This window comes from Gopherus evgoodei, chromosome 11 (assembly GCF_007399415.2).
Source record: "Gopherus evgoodei ecotype Sinaloan lineage chromosome 11, rGopEvg1_v1.p, whole genome shotgun sequence".
Classification (NCBI taxonomy): domain Eukaryota; kingdom Metazoa; phylum Chordata; order Testudines; family Testudinidae; genus Gopherus; species Gopherus evgoodei.
In genome coordinates, this window is record NC_044332.1 from 79,555,947 (window position 1) to 79,574,036 (window position 18,090).

An 18,090-nucleotide genomic window follows, 5' to 3' on the forward strand; every position below is an offset into this window, starting at 1 on the left:
TCCTGAATTAGAAGTTGCTCGTGAGCGGGGTCCCTGAAGAGGGACGGGGAGGTGGGCTGGGAGGGCGGAGAACTGGATAGAATATCCCCTCTCTACCGTGTGAAGCACCCAACTGTCCAACATGATTCGAGACCAGGCATGGTAGAAGGGGGACAGATGTGACCCAAAGGTAGGGAAAGAAGGATCCAGAGTCCTGATCAGTAGGCCGTCCTCAACCATACCATCAAATAGGGGGCCTAGGACCCAACGACGGTCTCGGTTGGCCAGATGCCTGACCGGAGGGGTGGTGCTGGTGACGCCTCCTGCCGTTCCTGCCCCGTCTGCGCCCAATCTCTGGACGATTCTGAGGCTGGTAAGGGCACAGGGCTGCTTGCTGCCTAAACTGCCTACGTTGGGTTGCCGGGGTATGCAGGCTCAGTGAGCGAAGCGTAGCCCTCGAGTATTTTAGACTATGCAGATACTTATCTGTTTTCTCCAAAAACGGCATCTGCCCTTCGAAAGGGAGGTCCTGGATAGTCTGCTGGACCTCATAGGGGAGGCCTGAGACCTGGGGCCAGGCTCCCTGCCTCATGACCAGACCTGTTGCCAAGGAGCGTGAGTTCAAGTCCGCTGCATCTAGGGCAGCCTGAAGGGAGGCTCGGGAGATTAGCTTTCCCTCTTCCACCAAGGCCGAAAATTCTGCCCTTGTGTCCCGGGGAAGAAGCTCGGCAAACTTCGACATGGCCGAACATGTGTTATGACCATATCGGCTTACGACAGCCTGTTGGTTGGCTATTCGTAGTTGAAGGCCTGCCATGGAGTACACCTTTCTACCGAAGAGGTTGAGCCTTTTGGCGTCCCTATTCTTTGGCGTCGACCCTTGAAACCCTTGATGCTCCCTTTGGTTGGCCGCGTCTACCACCAGGGAGTCCGGGGAAGGGTGGGTGTTCAAATGCTCATGCCCTTTCGAGGGCACAAAATAACACCTCTCTCTTTTCTTGGCAGTAGGGGCGAATGAGGCTGGCGTTTGTCGTAAGGTGCGGGACATGTCCTCTATGGTCTTGATCAACGGTAGGGCCACCCTGGATGGTCCCAATGGAGCCAGGATGTCCACTACTGGATCTACGTCCACCTCAATTTCCTCAGCCTGGATTGCGAGGCTCTGAGCCGCTCACCTGAGCAGTTGCTGAAGGATTCTAGTGTCTTCCAGGGCCGGTGCCGTGGCCGTGCCCGCAATCGCCTCATCCGGGGAAGAAGAGGTGGAAATCACTTGGATCAGCCCGTCCTCCGGCGCTTCCAGCCCTTTGGGGTCTGGCAGCACACAGTACCGAGGTTGCGGGGCCGGTACTGGTTCCAAATGTGGCACCGTGGCCGGTACTGGCACGAGGTTTATGGACACTGCTAAACTTGCTATCAGCAAGCGAAGTTCCAACTAGCCGTCACCGACGGTAAGAAGGAACTGAGGGGGTGGACGGTCAGTGGGTCCCTTTATAAGGCGCTGTAGTGGCACCACTCCAGTGGGCGCCAGGGCCGACCCTACGGGCGCTGCTAGGGGAAAATCTTCCGGTTGGCGTGCACGCGGCGCGTGCACACCTACTTTGAGTGGACATGAACAACCACTCGAAGAAGAACAGACCAATTCAATTTTGCTTTCTCTTTCGCATGCAGTAGCACATGGCCCTTGTACTGGGCTCTCAAAACCATGGGGAAGTTTAGAGCCAAACCACCAGCTCCCGCAACTGAAAGAAGAAAAATAAATCCATCCCTGACATATTTCCATCCTCTCTAGGTTTTAGAAAGCAAGGGACGAGCCCCCATGCCCCAAAGCTGGGGCCTAACCTCCACGACAGTATCCATCCACACACACCCTTTAGCACAGCAAAGGGAAATACAGAGAGCACCAGGGACGAATGTGTAACCCACTGGGCTCCTCATGCAACTGACCATGGCCTCGTTCGGCAGGGCCGGCTTTAGGAAGCGCAGGGCCCAATTCGAACATTTTCGGCAGGGCTCTGGCAGGGATGACTAAAAAAAAAAAAAAAAAAAAAAAAAAAGTGTAAAAAAACCCCCCTTTCATTTCTTTCATGTATTATTTACTTTCCATAACTATATAAATAATACAATTATATATTATGTACATTGCATCATATATGCTGTTGATTGGTTATTAATCACCGCCATTTCACATGTGTGGGTCCCAGCTGCTCCCTGCCCCCCTCATTGAAGCAGGTGTGCAGGGTTACTGCCCTGGGAACTGCAGGGCACAAGCGGAAATGGGGCTGGCTGGAGGCAGGGCAGGGGCTGACTGGAGGTAGGGTCTGGCTGCAGGCAGGGCCGCGGGGGGATGCAGCAGGGGTTGGAAGGGCTGGAGACAGAGGCAGAGACTGGCTGGCTTCAGGCAGGGGGGTGCAGCAGGAGTTGGCTGGAGACAGGGCAGGGTGTGCAGGATTGGTGCGGGCAGCAGTGTGTGGGGGGCTGGCTGGCTTTGGGCAGGGCCACAGGGGTGTGTGGCAGGAGTTGACTGGAGACACGGCAGGGGGTTTGACAGGCACTGGCTGTGGGCATGGGGTGCAGAGCTGGCTGCAGGCAGGGGGAGCGGGGCTGGTGTGGGCAGGGCAGCGGGTGCAGCAGAGGCAGCTGGAGTCCCAGCCCTTTAAAAAGCCCCCAAGCTCCCTGCTATCCCAGGGCTCTGGGGGCTATTTAAAGGGCCCCTGGCTCCCCAGCTTCTAACCCACCAAGGACCTTCTAAATAGCCACAGGAGCCCTGGGGAATGCATGGGGGTGGTGGGGCTCTGGCAGCTATTTAAAGGACCGGGGTGGCAGAGGTAGCTGGAGCCCTGGCCCTTTAAATAGCCCCCGGAGCCCCTCACTACCCCAGGGCTCTGGACACTATTTAAAGGCCCGGAGCTCCAGCCAGGAGAGTGGGGCCTCGGGGCTTGCCGCGCTCCGGCCGGGGCTCCAGCCGGGAAAGCGGGGCCGCGGGGCTTGCCGCGCTCCGGCTGGGGCTCCAGCCGGGAGAGCGGGGCCGTGGGGCTTGCCTTGCTCCGGCCGGGCTCCAGCCGGGGCCACGGGGCTTGCTGCGCTCCTGCCTGCGCTTCGCTCAAGGGAGCGGGACCACGGAAGACCCCTGAGCAGATCGCAGCCAAGGACCCGGGGTAAGTTTTAAAAAAATAAAAAATGTCTAAGGCACGGGGCCCTCTTAGGCGCAGGGCCCGATTCCTGGGAATCGGGCGAATCAGCCTAAAGCCGGCCTTGTCGTTCGGATGAGGAAATCCAAGGCTAGAACTCAAACCAACAGCCAGGAACATGCCTCTTCTGTGCCCGCACCTGGAAGTGGTGGGTTGTGATCACAGCAGGCCCTAGGGACCTCGCCCCATGTGGAAGCCTTGCACTGAATGAGGAAAGGTGCCATGGCACCAGGTGAAAGCTCTGAGAGCTGAGGTACAGTTGGTATGCTCCAGGCAGAGGCTGTGAGCACCTAGGCCAGGGCAGCAGCTCCAGAATGCCTGCTGAATGCCTCCAGCAGGTGCTTGGGAGGGTGGCACCAAACCCTTGGTATCAGCCACCAAAGCCTTGCAGAATAAGCCCCAAGATGCTCAGCACCTGCTCCCTAACAGCCTCCTGAGTCACTATTTGGAGAAAGGCTCTCTCCTTTTCCTGCTAACTCAGAGAGCTCGAAGTCACCTCAAAAAATCAGAACGCTCATAACCCTGCTGCTCCAAAGTGCCTCCAGCCCATGGGACTTCAGAGCACCCTCCCAGCCCCACTGAAGGAACGCGGAAACAGCCAGCTCCCAGCAGCAATGCAATCCCCACTCCCGACCCCAGGATCTGCAGCAAATGGCAACAGAGATTCCAGCTGGGACTGCAGCTGGCATTGCGGGAGGCTGGGTGGAGTTACCCCAGCTGCAGCATTGTCAGGACAAGAGGGGGAACAGCCTGGCACTTGGGGAACGTGCCCCAGAATCGACACTGATCCAAAGTAGCTGAGATCTCAGTTTTATCTCTCAACTGAAAGCCAGTTCAGAACTTTCCCTACATCAGGGGTTCTCAAATTGGGGTCGGGACCCCTCAGGGGGTCGCAAGGTTAATACATGGGGGGGTTGCAAGCTGTCAGCCTCCACCCTAAGCTCTGCTTTGCCTCCAGAATTTATAATGGTGTTAAATATATAAAAAAGTGTTTTTAATTTATAAGAAGGGGTTGCAGTCAGAGACTTGCTCTGTGAAAGGTTTGAGAACCACTGCCCTAAACTGTGGGGTATTAATGTTGCTCCGATTCAGAGAGAAGAGGACCACTTACTGTATCACCTACACAATGCCATGCAATTTCATGTTCTAATACAGCGGTTCTCAAACTTTTGTACTGGTGAAGCCTTTCAAACTGCAAACCTCTGAACCAAAGCCCACGTGGCAGCTTCGTGGCTTTCTGCAATGGGAGCATTTTTCAACAGAGCTACTGATGAAGACTACGATCCTGCGGCATGGGCCACAGCCCAAGAAGAGGGCTGAGAATTACCAGCCTCATAGTGAGACAAAACGCAGCCAAAAACCCATCTGGAGTGTCTTTGGGTTGAAAGAGGAGCCCCTTTCGTTCTGTCTGTGACAGACACAATCTAGAGAAGCCCCTATCATACTTAGAATCATAGAATCATAGAAGATTAGGATTGGAAGGGACGTCAGGTGGTCATCTAGTCCAACCCCCTGCTCAAAGCAGGACCATACTTAAGTTCTTTCTAACTAGAAAGTCAATGCTCTCCTGACATCTAAGGGGTGAGGAGCAGCTTCTTCCCTAGCTGGTGAGGTTTGGGGTAAAAAATGGCAGTTGAATGTCTTTGTTGATATGAAAGTCTGAGGTTATCTTCTCCCTACGAAAACAGGAGTGGGGGAGCTTGGCCACTAGAGCCCCTAGCTCATCTACCCTTCTAGCAGAGGTGAGAGCCACCAAAAGGCAGTCTTCATGGACAAATGAAGCACGGAACATTTAGCCAATGGCTCAAAGCGTGGCCTCATCAGAGAATTGAAAACCAAATTCAGTTCCCATGCTAGGGCAGGTTGCCTGATACGTGGGAAGAGATTCATTAAGCCCTTAAAGAATCAAGATGTGTTGGAGAGAACAAACAAGAACGTCTCTGTTAGGGAATGAAATGCTGTGATTGCTGCTAACTGCACTTCAGCAGAACACAAGAGGCCTGAGTTCTTCAAACCCAGGAAGTAATTCAGAATGTGAGACAGGGGAGTATCGACAGAGGACAGACCTTGCTGGGTACACCGGGGGGGGGTATCTTTTCCATTTCTGCAGATAATGCCTTTCTGCTGTGCTGTAACACCTCACACAGTCCATCTCTACCCCTAAGAGCCATCTTGGAGCCAAGCCTTGAGATGCCGTGCAGAGACGATGGGGTAAAAACCCTTCCCCCAGTCGTGGGTCAGTAGGTCACATATTAGCAGTAAGCAAAGTGACAGTTGAGAAAAGAAGTTAATCCAGTCGGGGAACCATACTGTCTGGGCCAAACCGGCTTAGTTAGAATGACTCTAGGTTTGTCTTGCTTCATTTTGTTCGGGACCCCGTGAAGAACAGGAGTCAGAGGATAGGATTAGAGTGGATTTCTTGCCCCAGAAACGAGGAAGGTGTCGCCCAGGGAACAATGACCAGACCTCCTCTCAAGCAGAATTTCCGTACAAAGAGAGGAAGATCTCACTCCTCCCTGGTGACTTGTGTAGTGCATGCTAGCCCTGTTGTCCTCACGACTCTCAGGGATTGCCCCTTGTTAATAGGTAGGAAGTGTCTGCAAGCATTCCGACCACTCAGAGCTCCAGTAGGTTGATGTGGAGAACAGATTTGTGTGACGTCCATCTACCTTGAATGGTATGATTTTGCAGATGAGCACCCTATCCTATTTGAGAAGTGGCTGTTGCTATACACCTTCTCCTGCTACTGAGTGAGCCTAGAATCTCTGGGGGATTGACACCAGTTTGCCAAGACTCTGTGTGTTGGGAGTGTAAACAGCTCTCAACCAAGCTTGGAAGGAGCGAAGATGTAACCTAGCATGCAGTGTCACAAAGGTGCAGATCGCCATATGACCTGTGAGCTGTAAACAAGTTCTGGCCACTGTCTGAGGGCTGATTTGAACCCCAGAACTGAGGTCTGTCAGTGAGATAAACCTGGCTCTAGGGAGGTAAGCTCTGGACATTGTAGCATCCCAGGTGGCTCCTACCTACTCTGTTCATTGACCTGGTGTCAATGTGGACTTTTCTCTATTGGGCTGAAGTCCTAGCATGTCAAATAGGGTTATGGCCCTTTTAACTGCTGAGTGAACTGCACTGTAAGAGCGACCCTTGAGGAGCCAATCACCAAGACAGGGCAAGACTACTACCCCCAACTGTCGAAGTTGTGCTGCTACCATCGCCAGAGCCTTCATATAGACCCTGGGGGCAGCAGAGAATCCCAAAGGGAGCACTCAGTACTGACAGGGATCCCAACTGACCACGAGCCACAGGAATCGTTAGGGAGCTGGGGGCATCGCGATGTGAAAGCAAGCGTCTTGGGGGTCAAGAGCTGCATACCAGTCCCCCACACCTAAAGATGGTTTTATTGCTGCCACTGTTACCATTCTGAACATCTATGTCTGGGTGAATTTGTTCAAGATTCTGAGATCTAAAATTGGTCTCCACCATCCCTTCTTCCTGGGGCATCAGAATGTTCTTGGAGTAGCACCCCTTTCCTCTGTGAGTGGGAGGATGAGACGACTGGTTCAATGGCTCCTATGTGAAGTAGGAATCGAACTACTTGCCTCAGAAGTAGTTTGTGTGATGGATCCCTGAAAAGGGGTGGGGAAAGGCAGATGGGAAGAGGATGGGGAACAGAGATGAAATGATGGGGTAGCCTGGTATTACGACTTTCAGAACCTATCTGTCCAAACTGATTTGCTCCCAAGACCTTTGCAAGTAGGAGAGACCATCCCCAAAGGGGGGGGTAGGACAATGCAGTTGTAGATCTAGGAGATGGGATGGTTCACAACCCTTGATCAAGGCACCAACATGGATGCTTGACCAACGAGGAGACCTGTGTGGCGGCGGCTGAGGGTCTCCTCTGGAACCTAGGTTTTTACTTAGGCAGTTCTGATGCAGACTGGGAATTGGTAGACAAGGAACTGAGCTGGGTGAAACAGCTGCACTGTCTGTGACCTGCTGAATGTTCATGTATTACAGAGGTGTAATACTCAGAGAGCAGAGCAAAGCTCTTAAGTCCTTCAGAGAATGTAAAACCTCATTAGTGGACGCACTGAACAGCTTCAAGTATTGGAAAGAAATATTCATAAGGGTGTTCTGGACCTCCCTGGGGACCCCTGCTGTTTGCAGACAGGCTGTGTGACGCATAACAATGGCTGCAGACATACAGCAGGCTGTTGTGTCAGCTGCTCCCAGGGAGGCTTGCAATGATGTCCTTGCTAACAATGGCCCCTCAGCTATGATAATCAGGTGGAATTGCTCTCACTGCCCTTGAGGAAGGTGGTCAAAAAAGGAACTGAACTTTCGTAACTGGTGTAATTATGCTTTGTGATTAGAGACTGATAGTTGGCAGTTCTAGATGATAATGAGACAGAAGAATAACAAGTCCAATCCTTTCTGACCCTTGTCTCGTGAAGTGGCTCTACCAATGTAGCCTGTTTCAGGGTTCACAGCATCAAACACCAGTGGGTTCGTAGCTGGGTGTGTGAACAGGAGCTCAGAAGCCATAGCAGGAACCTGCCCTTTTACAGGTTGGGAGTAGAGTAGCAGGGTAGCTGCCTCGAGCAAAGCCTTGTGTATGGGGAAGACCAGAGGAGGCAGTGTGGAAGGGTCAGTTAGGTTGTGCTGTGTCTCATGAATCTCTTTCCAAAGGGACTGGAGCGAATCAGCCGAGTTCCTGAAACTACTAGAAATCGTTTGCAGAGGACAGAGGAGGCGGCAGAACTGCCTCGTTAGGCGACCAGTAAGAGATGTTGCTTTGCAGTGCAGCTTCCTCATCTGCCCTCTTCTCCCATGCCTCAAAGGAATGCTGGGAGGAGAGGGAGAGGGAGGGGGAAGATCTGGAGAAGTAGAAAGTTGCCCAGAGATCTCAGAATGATGACAGAGGCAGCCCTTATGGTAAGGGAAGGGGGTTCAAACCAGGAAGAGCGTGGGGTGTCCCGTGCACATTTGTGTCTCAGAGTGTCAACACAGAGGAGTGGGAGACTACCGGGGTTCCTGTACTGAAGGCTTTCCAGACCCCATGAGCAGGGGGGATTTAGGCTCCTCTGAAACCAAAAGGTTGCCAGAGCACGAACTCTTCCGGTACCAGGGTATGCTAGGTAGAAGCCTGGTGAAACTCAGCACCACTGGGTGGCAGTACTAGAAGCAGTCTGGTCTTTGTTAGGACTAGTCAATACATTTGCAACGTTGTCTTACTTACCACAGAAAGGGTTGGAGCCGAAGGCCCAGCTGTTGGTACCAATCTCTCTGAGGAAGAATCCTTTGAGTGCCTCAGACTGTGGTCATGTTTGGACAGTGCCAGGCATGGAGGCAGCCATAGGTACTAGACAAAGATGGATACCATAGGACTTAGAAGTACCCGAAGTCTTTGTATACAATCTGGTATCCTTGTGTCACGGAGTCACCGGGCGATGCTCTGGAACTCCTCCCCACCAAGCCAGGCAGGACTTTGGGGAGCCTCCTCTCCCTTGGGGCAGACTTGTTCAGGGCAAGAAGCTCACATGTCTTCACCTCCTGGGTCTCTCCTTGGAGCATTCAGCATCCTCTGCCCCTCCGTGCGCTTCCCACAGCGAGTCCACGCCAGCGGGGTCCTGGGGAAGCCACCGGGTCCTGCACCCCCACTTTGCAGTCAGACATGACTCTTAGCCAGCCAGTAACACAGAGGTTTATTCGATGACAGGAACAGGGTCTAAAACAGAGCTTGTAGGTACAGAGAACCGGACCCCTCGGCCGGGTCCATTCTGGGGATCAGTGAGCCAGACCCCCACGTCTGCCCTCAGCCAGCTCCAGACTAACCACCCCTCCCAGCCCCTCCTCTCTCCTCAGCCCCTTTCCCGGGCCAGGAGGTCACCTGATCCCTTTGTCTCCAACACCTTCAGCTGGCACCTTTGCAGAGGAGGGGCCCAGGCCATCAGTTGCTAAGAGACAGAGTGCCAGGCATTTAGGTGCACTGGCCCTTTGCTCTGCCAGATACTTAAGAACTGCCATGGGGACACTGAGGCACCAACACAGTATTCAGAGAAAACATTAAGAACTTTCCCAGTTCGTCACACCTTGGTGTCAAAGGAACTTGGGAGCCTCAGCAGTACTCTTTTTAGGACACAAGGTCTATGAAGAGGCAGATCTTTAAGGTGATTTAGGACTTTTACTGCTGGTTTCCTTCAGAGGGGACTTATTGTTCTTTTTCTGAAGGTTTCACAGAACCATAGAAATGTTGGGCTGGAAGGGATCTTGAGAAGTCATCAAGTCCAGACCCCTGCACTGTGACAGGGCCAAGTAAACCTGGACCATCCCTGACAGGTGCTTCTCCAATCTGTTCTTAATAACCTACAGTGATGGGAATTCCACAGCCTCCCTTGGAAGCCTGTTCCAGAGCTGAACTGCCGCAAGAGTTAGAAAATTTCACCTAACTCTCACTAAGCCCATTACTTCAGCAGGTTTCCGCAAGATGGCCTAGTGAGTGAGTGGATTGCAGCAGTCAAGGTCAGCGATATGCTCTGGTTACCAGAGCCCCAGTATACAGGAGGGCTGGGTCCAACAAAGCCTGCAGAGAGTACTTCATGAGTCTGATTTCCCTGCTCATCCTTGACCTACTCATGAAGCCAAGGCAAATCTTACACCTAGAAGAGACTTGGGTGTCCCCGAGGCAGCAAAAAGAGCTAGAGTGGCTGTCACTAATGGGGATAGAGTTCCGGCAAGCTAAACAGGGCTTAAACCAAGGAGATCTCAGCACATTCCATGCAAAAAAACAAATAGAGCTTTTCTGGAGAGAGGTCCCTTCAGAAAGGAGGGGGATAGGAAAGGGCAAAAAGACCCCCAAACTATGTACAAGATACAAAAATACCATAATGTAACTACTAAACTATACCTCAGCTAAACACTGACAATACAGTAAGCTGGAATTAAGAAAGGAAGTGGGTACTGCAAGACTCCCTCCACCACAGGCCAAGGGCAGTGGAGAAGGAACTAAGGGCAGTTTGTTCATCACTGCCCTATCTACCCTCAGTCTGAGGTGTGAGTGTGGACTGAACCTTCTCAGCTTAACGCTGCCCTGGGCTAATTCTAGGAGTCTCCATTTCCTGCGGCAAACCCCGAGTCGGGCATACAGAACGCAAAGGAACAAAACTGCGTACATCTGCATCCCCACCGTGGGCAATATGGGGAAATCCCAGAGAGCGCAGCGTCTGCAAAGTGAGGGGCCATGGACAGATGGGTAGGGGACAGGAGCATTTGGGGGGGATGAGGTGGGTAACAGTAGCCACTGCAGTCAGTGCATGTTGACCCTGCCATGTGGCAGGGTCCTGACCTGTTGTAAGGTTGACCCTGCCAGGAGGCTGGATCCAGGGCACAGACAAGTTGCTCACTAGCACCCCCTTGTGTTGAACCTGTGTATGACAGGGAGGACGAGATAGGGTAGGCAGGGGAATGAGAGCAGCTGGGTGTTTCATGGGGGCAGCAGTATGCTGGGTGGGGGGCTAAATGCTCTTCTATGGGGGGTGAGAACCTGAGATCTTGGGATGTCCCATGTCCAGCTATTCTAGGAGCTTGAGACATCTCTCAGTGGCTCTGCCCATTTCCTGACTGACACCAGGGAAGGACAAGGATTGGGATCATCCTCCTGGAAAGTGGGTTCTGCAGAATAACCCCCTGCAAACCAGCACCACTGTGGCAGGGTGATAGGGAAAGCCCTCGCCCCTCCCCATTCAATCCAATCACACCACTTCCCAGCTGTGACGCAGGGACACACTCCACAAACCAGCACCATCATGGCAGGGCAAGAGGGAAAGCCCCCCCATTTAATCCAATTGAATTGTGCCCCAACGGTGATGCAGAAACACCCCACCCAAACCAGTATCCCCATGGCAGGGCAGGAGGGAAAGCCCCCCCATCACCGCCACTCAATCCAATCACACTGCGTCTCAGCTGTGACACAAGGACACCCCCCTCACACACACACACCACTGTTCAATCCAATCGCACCGTGTCCCGGCTGTGACGCAGGGACACCCCCTCCCACCTGGCTCTGCTCACCACCTTGCTGGAATAGGACCATTGCACCCACTGGGCACCTGGGCTCAGCCCTAGACAGCCCTCTTTGCCAAGCAGGTGAAAGATAAACATGGGCTATGAAGTCTGCAGAAGGGTCATGAATATGGATGAGTCTCTGTGGGCTCATGAATATTAATAAGCACTGTGGCTTTTAGGATCATCAACACGGCACCAAGCTCTAATATTAACCTTGGTGGTGCCAGCGCAGTGACAGCCTTCCTTCAGCTCCAGCCGTCACTACCAGGACGCCAAGCTCGCCCCAGATAGGGACAGACAGATTGACAAGCTCCCAGACAGCAGGGCTGGAGTCCTGCTCCATCACCCAGCTTCATCTCTTTGCTCTCACATGCCCAGGCTCAGCGGCTGGGGAGCAGGGTGAACACGCCCGTTACTGCTGGCGCCAGAGGGAAATGCCCATGGACAAGAGAGCGATCCAGCTGCAGCATGAACCCGGGGCTCTGCCCCCCACAGCCTTAGAGCTGAGACACACCCCGGCTCACCAGGCCAGACTGCAATAAGGGCCCTGGCAGCCAGCTGGCCATGTTCACAACACTGCCGCTGCCACTCAGTTCCCTCTACCCCTAAACCAGAGGAGCTGCCAAGCCCATTGCTGCAGGCCCAGCCATCAGACCTGGAGAGCGGTCGCCAGCCCAGGTGGAGAAGGAGCACAGCGGGTGCCAGCCTGCGGGTGCGTGCAAGGCGTGCCTGCAGCAAGCCGGCCGCTGGAGGGGAAGCTGCTCTAATTGGTTCCGTCCGCTCTGAGCGAGCAACCGCTGCCAGTTGGCAGGGCCCGCATGGCCCATAACGGCTAATAACGCTTTTTTAATAAGTGCCTTTGATGGAGTTTACACAAGCAGGAGTGCAGATTCTCCAGAGAGCTGCAGGCAGCTGGAGAGCCCGGCTGGCCAGCCCCGGGGGAAAGGCAGTGAATGCTGCCCCCCTGCGGGAGGGGGAGAGGCTGGGAGAGCAGGCAGGCCCTGCCAACAGAGCAGGAGTAGGGTCCAGCAGCCCCCTCCCATCCCTGGCTCTCTGTCTGCAGACTGAGTGAGAGCTGCATTAGATGACAAGGTTTTACTAGGTTATTCTTGGAGTTCTTTGGGTTCCTCCCAACCTGTCTGCAGCCGCCGGCCCATCCCATCCCAGGGGCATGCGAGGCTGCCCACTTAGAGTGGGACCTGGCAAACACTAAAGCCATTCACAGGGTGGTAGGTGCTCACACCGCCCACAGCAATCATCCCCAGGGGGACTGGCTAGACCCACGGCCCTTAGCCCCGCGACTGGGATTAGCAGTTGCTCTGAGCTCCCAGGAAAGCCAGGTGATGCCAGGTGGTGGGACAGGGAGACAGAGCAAGCACATGTGAGAAGGGGTCAGCGGGGAGTGAGCTTTAACATGGGGAGAGAGACCAAGAGGGCTGCCTATGGATAGGACCAGGAGCCTGGCTTGGTTAACAGTCTAGAGGAACAAGGAGATTCAGTCATGAGCCACGTCTACCACGTCCTCACAGCAGAAACAGTCATCACTCCCTGTGGATTTGGGTTATGGTTGGAGCTTCCCAGAGCATTCCCAGCCCAGCAGCCAATGGCTGGAGAACAGGACCCCGGGTCCAAGCAGAGCGGTCCGGGTGATGGGTCCGCAGCTCAGGAGTTTTGGCCATGGGGGTATTTGGGGTAAAAGTTCCTCTCTCCTCCATGCTCCTGCTGCCCCTCCCCTCAGGCAGGGCAGCTCCCTCAGAAGGTGAATCAATGAGACATAAACCACTGTGACTTGCTTCTCAGAGGGTGTCTCTTGGGGAAAGGGGCAGCAAACACACAGGAGGCCAGAGCCAAAGGCAAAACCAGCTGGACAGGCTGAAGAAGCAGCTGGCAACAAGATGGGATCCAAGCCCTCCCTTAGAGCAGAGGGATGGCTTCACTCTGTGGAGCAGGGGCTGAACTCCATTCTTCCTCAGGGTCTGTAGACTGCAGCTGCTAACTCTAGGCCAAATGCTCCCCTTGATACACAGCAGGGACACCCAGGAGAGAGCAGACATCATCCTTAGGTAGCAAGTAGGCCCAAGTCTGAGTGGATTTATGCCCTATGCCAGTGGTCCCCAATGTGGTGCCCGCGGGAGCCATAGCACCTGCCGGGGCATTTATGTGCGCCCACCTAGTGCCCAGCAGGGGACAGAAGCCACGGCCCCGCGCCTGACGGGGACAGAGAACTCAGGCTGCAGGTGCGGTGTTCTCAGTTCCCAGCAGGCGTGGGGCCCGCCTAGTGCCCAGCAGGGGATACAAGCTGCGACCCCGCGCCTGCTGGGGACAGAGAACTCCGGGGCTGCAGGCACCGGTGTTCTCTATCCTCGCAGCTTCTCTCCGGCTCCTCTCTTGATTTATATATTATGTAATATTAAATATGATTATTTTCATATTATTTAATGTACAAATACAAAATAAGCCTTGAAAAATTGTTGGCACCCACCACACTCTTCTGAAAACATGAATGTGCTACTGGCCACAAAAAGGTTGGGGACCACTGCCCTATGCAAACCCATCCCCTGCCTCGAGTGTGGACCAGGTAACTTGCTGTCTACAGATCCTCCAGCACCTGAGAGATGTGCAAACTAGCACCTCATTGCCCAAGCAAGCAGCCACCACCAGGCCGGGAAAGCAGCTGCTTCCTGGTGTCCAGTAATGCTGCACAGGACCTGAAGTGAAGAAATCCACCTCCAGTCTTCGAGGAGAAACTCCTCCACCAGGTGTGACGGTCCATGTTCATTCTGGGGCATTGCGACTCCCTCAGAGGTCCCTGGGACCAGATGGCCTGGATCTGAGCCGGTCCCGCTCAGGTGAGGGGAGGGCTGGGCTAGGTAAGCAGAATGCAGAGACTCAGCTGGGTCGCAGATCTGATACTAAGGGAACCCCAACACAGCAGCCTCCTCCTAGACTGCGAGAGCCTCCAAGTGAAAGTGACCAAGAAGAGAAAGGGACGGTGGCCAGCGAGGTGGAGCTGGGAATGAAAGGCGGGGCTGCATCCTGAGGGACTCCTCCACATTGCGGGCTGCAAGATCTGTTCGTCTCTCGCGGATGCACCTCTGAGGGGCAGGGCAGTCAGCCAAGGATTCACTGGGGAAGGGCTGGGCACCTGCTTGAGCATGGCTGGATTTGCAGAGTGGCCCAGACATCAAACACTGCCACAAAAATCACAGCCAGAGTGTTTTCAGATCTCGTCACACAATACTGCATGAGTGGACACACTCCATATTTCTGAGTAACAACCCTCCACCACAGCCACCATGTGATGTGGCCCCTCCTGGGGCCAAGCTGGGCCTGACAGCACTCCCCATAGGGCCCAATGAGGCCAGTGGGGGGTGTGGAGCTCTGTGCCATGCTCTCTCCATGCTCCCAGCCTCACAGCATCCTCAGCCAGCAGGGCGCGGGGTCACACCCAGGCACGTGAACCCAGGCCTACACAGGAGTAACCTTCTAGTCACACAATTACTATATTATGTAGCACTAATAAAAAAAAAAGTCTTGAAGGTTTCCTAGTGCCACATAGTAAAGTATTTATAGAATTCCAGGCGTGAATGGTCTGCTCACAAGCCACGCTCCTCCTCGGCGTCAGGATAGCCAGGAATTATTCTGTGCAGTCATATTGTTGTATTCACCCAGAGATTGAGTTTAATTGCAGATACCCAGGCAAACAGGCTGTCTGTGTTCCAGCTCCAGAAGCCTCACAGGAAAAGGGCAACTGAGCTTTCTTTAACAAACTTACTTTATTTTAAAAAGAACCAAGAATAGAATACCAGGGAGTTGTGGGTCAGGAGTGAGGGGCACCGGCTGAGCCATGAGTAAGAGGAGCCCTGGGCTGGGCTAGCAGGGGGCTGCGGGTCGGGCGTGAGGGACAGTATTACAGCTGGTGCGGGGAGCCCAGGGCTGGGCTAGCAGGGGGCTGCGGGTCAGGATTGAGGGGCACTGGCAGAGCTGGTGGGTGGAGCCCAGGGCTGGGCTAGCAGGGGCTGCGGGTCGGGATTAAGGGGCTCTGGCAACGCTGTGTGTGAGAGAAGCCCAGGGCTGGGCTAGCAGGGGGTTGCGGGTCGGGATTGAGGGGCACCAGCACAGCTGAGTAGGGGAGCGCAGGGCTGAGTGTGAGGAGCCAGGGCTGGGCTAGCAGGGGCTGCGGGTCGGGATTGATGGGCATCGGCAGAGCTGGGTGGGGGAGCCCAGGGCTGGGCTAGCAGGGGCTGCGAGTCAGGATTGAGGGGCACTGGCAGAGCTGGTGGGTGGAGCCCAGGGCTGGGCTAGCAGGGGCTGCAGCAACGCTGTGTGTGAGAGAAGCCCAGGGCTGGGCTAGCAGGGGGTTGCGGGTCGGGATTGAGGGGCACCAGCACAGCTGAGTAGGGGAGCGCAGGGCTGAGTGTGAGGAGCCAGGGCTGGGCTAGCAGGGGCTGCGGGTTGGGATTGAGGGGCACCAGCAGAGATGTGAGAGGGGGAGACCAGGGCTGGGCTAGCAGGGGCTGCGGGTCGGGATTGATGGGCATCGGCAGAGCTGTGAGAGGGGGAGACCAGGGCTGGGCTAGCAGGGGCTGCAGGTTGGGATTGAGGGGCACCAGCAGAGATGTGAGAGGGGGAGACCAGGGCTGGGCTAGCAGGGGCTGCGGGTCGGGATTGAGGGGCATTGGCAACGCTGTGTGTGAGAGGAGCCCAGGGCTGGGCTAGCAGGGGGTTGCGGGTCGGGATTGAGGGGCACCAGCAGAGCTGAGTAGGGGAGCGCAGGGCTGAGTGTGAGGAGCCAGGGCTGGGCTAGCAGGGGCTGCAGGTCGGGCGTGAGGGACAGTATTAGAGCTGGTGCAGGGAGCCCAGGGCTGGGCTAGCAGGGGCTGCAGGTTGGGATTGAGGGGCACCAGCAGAGCTGTGAGAGGGGGAGACAAGGGCTGGGCTAGCAGGGGCTGCGGGTCGGGATTGATGGGCACCGGCAGAGCTGGGTGGGGGAGCCCAGGGCTGGGCTAGCAGGGGCTGCAGGTCGGGATTGAGGGGCACCAGCAGAGCTGTGAGAGGGGGAGACCAGGGCTGGGCTAGCAGGGGCTGCGGGTTGGGATTGAGGGGCACCAGCAGAGCTGTGAGAGGGGGAGACCAGGGCTGGGCTAGCAGGGGCTGCGGGTCGGGATTGAGGGGCACCGGCAGAGCTGAGTAGGGGAGCGCAGGGCTGAGTGTGAGGAGCCAGGGCTGGGCTAGCAGGGGCTGCGGGTCGGGATTGATGGGCATCGGCAGAGCTGGGTGGGGGAGCCCAGGGCTGGGCTAGCAGGGGCTGCAGGTTGGGATTGAGGGGCACCAGCAGAGCTGTGAGAGGGGGAGACCAGGGCTGGGCTAGCAGGGGCTGCGGGTCGGGATTGAGGGGCACCGGCAGAGCTGTGTGTGAGAGGAGCCATGGGCTGGGCTAGCAGGGGCTGCAGGTTGGGATTGAGGAATGATGACGCTGCTGTCTGAGGCTCAGGGCAGAACTGAATGAGAAGCTCAAAAGATTGTGCCCAGTGTTCATATAGGTTTGTTTGTTGCCAAAAATGGGTTCTCCTTCAGTGCCTGGGAACGCAGGCGATCGGTGCCCTGACATGCCTGCGATGGCGTGTTAGCTGCAGCACCCTGATCACTCAGATGACTACGTAACAGAAAAGATTACAAGCGCAACTGGACTCAATTCACCTGGATTGTTGACATTTGCGGGGGCAAGGTTGGGCTTAATTAGCTCAATAAGATGAGACAGAGAATTGAAAGGAACAAGAGAGCAGGGCATGTTTGTTCTGCTGTGCTCAGAACCTAAAGAGGAAAGGCACATATGGGGAAAAGACACGGTCTACATGTCCACTGTGAACAAGAACCCTGGCAAACAGGCCATTACAACTACACACCCAAACACTCCACGGCAACGACAATGTGCTTCATCTCCCAGCCCCACAGCAATATCACATAGCACAAGACCTCAAGGCTTGGAGAACCCATACCTACCTTCAAACTGTCGATTTCTTCCATTACCCAGTGAAGCTCTGCAAGGGGCGGGGGGAGATAGGACAAGAGCACTCCCGAGTTATTACAGCCCAGAGTATAAACAGAACAAATAAATATAGAGCTGCTTTATTACAAGGCTGGCCTGCTCTGGTGGTTGGCTGATTACAGGGCAGGCCTCTCCAGTGCTGCACAAATCCAGACCTCAATAAAGGCCAGATTGGAGCTGCCTTTTGCTTATTTACAACTTCAGCGTGCGCCTTTGCTCTGGCGCACAGCCCCAGCGCAGCGCTCGCCAGCACCAGCTTGGAGGGGGAAGGGAGGGGGCAGCAGGAGAAAATAAAATCTTAAACAAATAGTGACTAAGCGATGAGCAGGGGCAGGCAGGATCTTCGGCCTCACAGACAAGCACTAAAAATACAGTTTATTTTCCTAAGGAACCAGCAGCTCCCGAAACCGGAGATTACAAAAAAAAAAACCCATAAAAAATTATAGATCTCTGGGGGGAGGGGATGGGGAACCCAGGAACATGGAAAGAAAAACACCTCGATGAGTAAGATACACACATGATGCACAGAAATACAGAGAGAGAAATATGCAAACCCTCCTGCGCACACATACACACCCGCGTGCGTGCACACACACGCATGCAGGCCCTGGTTTGGTGACTCACCGTGGCATCACCTTCAGTGCCCACTTGGTGGAGGGAAGGATCTGCTCCATGGAAAGAGATGAAGGACACAGCAATCTCTCTCTCTCTCTCCTCTTCCTCTGGACAAGGGGGAGTTATGTAATTAACCTCCACACACACACACTCCTCTTTCCAGCGCTTGGTCTGAAAGGGCACCTTGTCTCA

At 54.8% G+C, this 18,090-nt stretch overlaps 1 protein-coding gene across 3 annotated transcripts in view; it reads right to left on the reverse strand.

Moving 5' to 3' along the window:
- The window catches only part of NHEJ1 (non-homologous end joining factor 1), a 147,371-nt gene that overhangs the window by 73,957 nt on the left and 55,324 nt on the right, over nucleotides 1-18,090 (reverse strand). The window lies entirely within an intron of this gene.